Consider the following 6,251-nt stretch of genomic DNA (forward strand, 5'->3'; position numbering starts at 1 on the left):
ATGTGAACGAATAAAAAAATATCTTCCAGGAAAATGGAAATGAAAGAAAAGCGGGTGTAGCAATACCGATATCTGACAAAATAGACCTCAAAGTGAAGGCTATAACAGGAGATAAGGAAGACCATTTCATAACACTAAAGGGATCGATACAAGAAGAGATTATTACCCTGGTAAACATATATGCACCCAACACAGGAACACCCAAATACACAAAAAAATTTCTGGAAGATATCAAGGAAGAGATCTACAGCAAAGCACTCATATATGGGACTTTAATACCCCCATTCACATCACTGGATAAATCATCTATACAAAAAGTCAGCAAAGAAATAGCAATCCTAAATGACTCACTAGATCAGATGGACTTAATCAGCATCTTGAGAACATTTCATCACAAAGCTACAGAATATACATTCTTCTCAAGTGCACATGGGACATTTTTAAAGATAGACCACATATTCGGACACAGGCAAAGTCTCTTAAAATTCAAGAAGACTGAAATCATATCAAGCATCATGAAAAATCACAATGGTATAATAGAAATCAACTACAATAAAAACAATAAAAAAATTCAACCATTCGAAGGCTAAATAACAAGTTATTAAACAATGATTGGGTTACCAAAGAGATCAAAGAATATATAAACATCCTGGAAACAAATGACAATGAAAACACAACAATCCAAACTATGGGACACAGTGAAAGCAGTCCTGAAAGGGAAGTTCATAGCATTACAGGCCTACCTCAAAAAACAAGAAAAACTGGTAATAAATTATCTAACTCTACAACTTAAAGAATTAGAAAGACAGCAACAAGAAAAGCCCAGAGTGAGTACAAGGAATGAAATAACAAAAATCAGAGCAGAAAAAAATTACATAGAGACAAAAAAAATAATACAAAAGATGAATGAAACCAACAGCTGATTCTTTGAAAGGATTAACAAGATTGATGTACCTCTAGCCAGGCATACCCAGAAGCAAAGAGAGAGAACCCAAATAAACAACATCAGAAATGAAAGAGGTGCCAAAACCGGTTTGGCTCAGTGGATAGAGCGTCAGCCTGCGGACTGAGAGGTCCCAGGTTCAATTCCGGTCAAGGGCATGTACCTGGGTTGCGGGCACATCCCCGGTGGGGATGTGCAAGAGGCAGCTGATCGATGTTTCTCTTGCATCGATGTTTCTAACTCTCTCTATCTCTCTCCCTTCCTCTCTGTGAAAAATCAATAAAAATATATTAAAAAAAAAAAAAGGAAATGAAAGAGGTGAAATAACAACAGACCCCACAGAAATGCAAAGGATTGTAAAAAGATACTATGAACAACTCAATTCCAACAAAGTGGTCAACCTAGAAGAAATGAACACATTCCTAGAAAACTACCACCTTCTAAAACTCAATCAGGAAGAATAAAAAAATCTGAATAGGCTGATTACTATGCAGGAAATTGAAGCAGTGATCAAAAATCTTCCAGCAAACAAAAGCCCTGGCTTCACAGGGGAGTTCTACCAAACATTCAAAAAAGAAATAAAACCTATCCTCCTCAGACTATTCCAAATAATTCAAGAGGAAGGAACATTCCCAAGCTCCTTCTATGAAGCCAGCATTACCCTAATCCCCAAACCAGATAAAGACATTAAAAGAAAGAGAATTACAGGCCAATATCACTGAAGAACATTGATGCTAAAATCCTCAACAAAATACTAGCAAATCGGATCCAGCATTACATTAGAAAGATTATACACCATGACCAAGTGGGATTTAATCCAGGGATACAAGGATGGTACAATATCCACAAAGCAATAAACATAATATATCACATAAACAAATTGAGAGACAAAAATCACTTAATCATATCAATAGATTCAAATAAAGAATTTGACAAAATCAAACACCCTTTCTTGATAAAAACTCTCAGCAAAGTGGGAATATATCAACATAATAAAAGCCTTATATGACAAACCTACTGCCAACATCATACTCAATAGGTAAAAACTAAAACCATTTCCCCTAAGAACAGGAACAAGACAGGGGTGCCCACTCTCACCACTTCTGTTCGACATTTACTGGAAGTGCTAGCCATAGTGATCAAACAAGAAGAAGAAATAAAAGGCACCCAAATTGGAAAACAAGAAATAAAACTGTCATTATTTGCAGGCGACATGATATTGTACATAGAAAACCCTAAAGACTCCATCAAAAATGTACTAGATTTAATAAATGAATTTGGCAATGTAGCAATATACAAAATTAACACCCAGAAGTCTATGGCTTTTTTATACACCAATAATGACCTCACAGAAAGAGAAACAAAAACAAAACAAAACAATCCCATTTACCATTGCAACAAAAAAACATTAAGTTACCTAGAAATAAACTTAACTAAGGAAGTAAAAAACCTGTACTCAGAAAACTACAGCACATTGAAAAAAGAGAGAGGAAGATGTTATGCCCAGATTTCAAGATTCCCAAGAAGCCACCAGGGAGCCATCCAATCCGATGCAAAAGCAAAGAGTCTTTTATTTTAAGCCCGGGCTTAGCTCTTCTACCTTCCTTACTGACGCAGCAGCAGGTGGCAAAGAGAGAGCAGTCTGCTCGAACCAGGGGTTTCATAGAGGGTTGGAGTAGGGGCGGGAGAGGGGGCTGCGCCCCCCGCCGATTGGCCAGGTGCGAGCCGGTGACCCATTACACAGGATGTGGTCATAGCGATGGCGTGCACTTCCCTTGATTACCATTGGTTAGTCCAGAGAAATGGTGGGTGTGGCTAGCAGAGGCTCCTTCCGAGGGGGAAGGAGCCTTCACTGAGCACATGGTTCCATACAAAATGGAGGTCCCTTAATGGATGGGAAGCCAGCCACTCGGCTCCCATGCAAGGCCTGCCGCCGTGGGCGTCACCCGGGAGGCGGGCCGCCCACCACCCCACCTGGCCCTTGGGTCGCCCGCTGCTTGGCCCGAAAGTGACTCGGAGGCCGAGGAGGGCGGCCCGGGTCCTTCTGGGCGTCCGCGGGCCTGCGCCTATCTGGTCAGGCGCTGCCTCGGCCATGGCTGCCCGCCATCCTCCCTGTCGGATGCCTGCGGGGCCACGTGCCCCGCCGGCCCTTTCAGAAGACATAAACAAATGGAAGAATATACCATGTTCATGGATTGGTAGAATCAACATCATTAAAATGTCCAAAGCAATCTATAGATTTAATGCAATCCCTATTAAAATACCAAGTTTTTTTCACACACCTAGAAAAAAACTCTCCAAAAATTTATATGGAACAACAAAAAAGACTCTGAATAGCCACAGCAATCCTTAGAAAGAAGAACAAATTTGGAGGGATCACAACCAGACATCAAGCTATATTACAAAGCCACTGTTCTCAAAACTGCCTGTTACTGGCACAAAAACAGATATATAGACCAATGGAACAGAACAGAGAACCCATAAGTAGACCCAAGTCATTATACTCAATTAGTATTCCTGACAAAGGAAGCAAGAGCATACAATACAGGGTGTTGGGAAAACTGGACAAATACATGCAAAAAAAATGAAACTAGACCAGCAACTTATACCATACACAAAAATACACTCACAATGGATTAAGGACTTAAAAGTAAACCATAAAAACCTTATAAGCATCCATAGGCAGCAAAATAGCAGAAATTGGTCCTAGCAATATCTTTACTGATACAGCTCCTAGAGCAATGGAAACTAAAGAGAAAATAAACAAATGGGACTACATCAAAATAGAAAGCTTCTGCATAGCAAGAGAAACCATCAACAAAACAACAAGAAAGCCCACTGAATGGGAGAACATATTTGCCAATGTTATATCCGATAAGGGCCTAATCTCCAAAATTTATAGGGAACTCATACAACTTAACAAATGGAAGATAAACAATCAAAAAATGGGCAAAGAACTTAAATAGGAACCTTGTGAAAGTGGACATACAGAAAGCCAAGAGACATATGAAAACATGCTCAAAGTCACTAATTATCTGAGAGATGCAAATCAAAACAACAATGAGATCCTATCTCACACCTGTCAGAATGGCTATCATCAACAAATGGACAAAGGACAAATGCTGGCAAGGATGTGGAGAGAAAGGAACCCTCGTACACTGCTGGTAGTAATGCAGACTGATGCAGCCACTGTGGAGAACAGTATGGAGTTTCCTCAGAAAACTAAAAATGGAACTCCCATTTGACCTAGTAATCCCACTTCTAGGAATATATCCCAAGAAAACAGAAACACCAATCAGAAAGGACATATGCACCCTATGCTCATAGCAGCACAATTTACCATAGCTAAGATTTGGAAACAGCCTAAGTGCTCATCAGCAGATGAGTGGATTAAAAAACTGTGGTACATCTACAGAATGGAATACTATGCTGCAGTAAAAAGAAGGATTTTTACCATTTGCAACATCATGGATGGAACTGGAGAGCACTATGCTAAGCGAAATAAGCCAGTCGTAGAAAAATAAATATCACATGATCTCACTCATTTGTGGAATATAATAAACAACATAAACTGATGAACAAAAATAGATCCAGACACAGGGAAGCACCAAACAGACCATCAAACTACAGAGGGAAGGCAATGGGGAGGGGTCTAAGAGATCATCCAAAGGATTTATATGCATGCATATAAGCATAACCAATGCACACAAACACTAGAGAGATGAGGGCTTGTGGGGGGTGTTGGGGGGAGTGGCCGGGGAGAGGTCAATGGGGGGAAAAAAAGACATATGTAACATTTTAAACAATAAAGAACTTAAAAAAACAAGATTATAGGGGAAATAAATATTGGAGTTATGAAAGCATTAATCTTTATACATAGTTATATATAAATATCATTAATAATAAAAGTATGATATGCTAATAAGACTGAATAGCCAAAGAGCGGAACAACTGTCCAGACGACCTTCCAGGACCATGCTTTGACACCCACTCATGCCAGGCCAGCCAAGGCAGGTGGGATGCGATTGGTTGGGGGCTCAGCCATTGCCTAATGATCACCCGCAGAGGGAGGCCCTGGCCACCGGCTGGCAGGCTGTGGCAGGTGGGTGGGGCCTCCCTCTGCAAGGGAAGCCCAGGTCCTGGGTGCCAGCAGCCAGAGGGAAACCCAGGTCCCAGGTGCCAGAAGGAAGCCGGTGCCGGCAGCCGGGGTAAGGAAGGCCTACTCTTGCACAAATTTTGTGCATTGGGCCTCTAGTTATTATATAAAGATTATTATATAGAGACTAGAGGCCCAGTGCATGAAAATTCATGCACTGGACAGGGGGTCACTCAGCCTGGCCTGCCCCCTCTCACAGTCCAGGAGCCCTCAAGGGTAGGAGGTAACCCAGCGATCAGGGGAAGGCAATGCCCCATTACACCTCTGCTGCTCCCACTGCCAGCAGCGCAAGCCTCAGCCAACCCTGGTTACCTGAGCCTCAGGTGGCCCTGGGCGCTTGGGCAGCTGCCATCCAAGGCTTGCCTGCACCTTGGGATGGCCTTGGGCAGCTGGAGTGCTGAGGGAACTAGGGGTCTCTGGAAGCAGGCACACGGATCAGCTGGGCCCATCTGGGGCCTTGCTGCATGCCTGCCACCCGAGTCGGGCTGAGGGAACTGGGTGCCACCATCCTGTGGCTGTGGGTGCTGTCATCTTTGAGGGCATGGCAGTCAATTAGTATATTCCCTTCTTATTGGCTGTGGGCACAGCCATCTTTGAGGGCGGGGCAGTCAATTAGCATATTCCATCCTTATTGGCTGTGGACATTGCCATCTTTGATGGCAGGGCAGTCAATTAGCATATGTACTCCTTATTGGCTGTGGGTGCTGCCATCTTTGCAACAGCGTGAGGGTCAATTAGCATATTCCCTCTTTATTAGCTAGTATTTTATAGACAAATATATATAAAAACCCTGGGTAGTAACGACCAGTCACAACCAAGGCTCAACCAACTGGAAATCAGTCCGGCAGTCAGCGCTGGTTGCCGTGTCAACCCAGCGCTGACTGCTTCCACTGCAGACGTGGTGCCCCAGCACTGACTGCTGAGGGGGCTGCGAATCAGGGCCAGAGAGAGGCCTGAAGAGAGAAGCAGGGACTGATCTATTGCCTCTGTGGCAGCTTTTGATTATCACTTGCCTCTCTCTTTCTCACCCACTCTGGCCAGCAGCCACGCCTCCATTTCTCTCCAGGCCTCCACCAGGGCTGCTGATCAGCCCCACCTTTCTGATCAGGCCCTATTGATAGGGCTGATAACTATGAAATGAAAGAACCAACC

Source organism: Myotis yumanensis, unplaced genomic scaffold, assembly GCF_028538775.1.
Source record: "Myotis yumanensis isolate MYYU_CA2020_CCGP unplaced genomic scaffold, mMyoYum1.0.hap1 SCAF_1, whole genome shotgun sequence".
Classification (NCBI taxonomy): Eukaryota; Metazoa; Chordata; class Mammalia; order Chiroptera; family Vespertilionidae; genus Myotis; species Myotis yumanensis.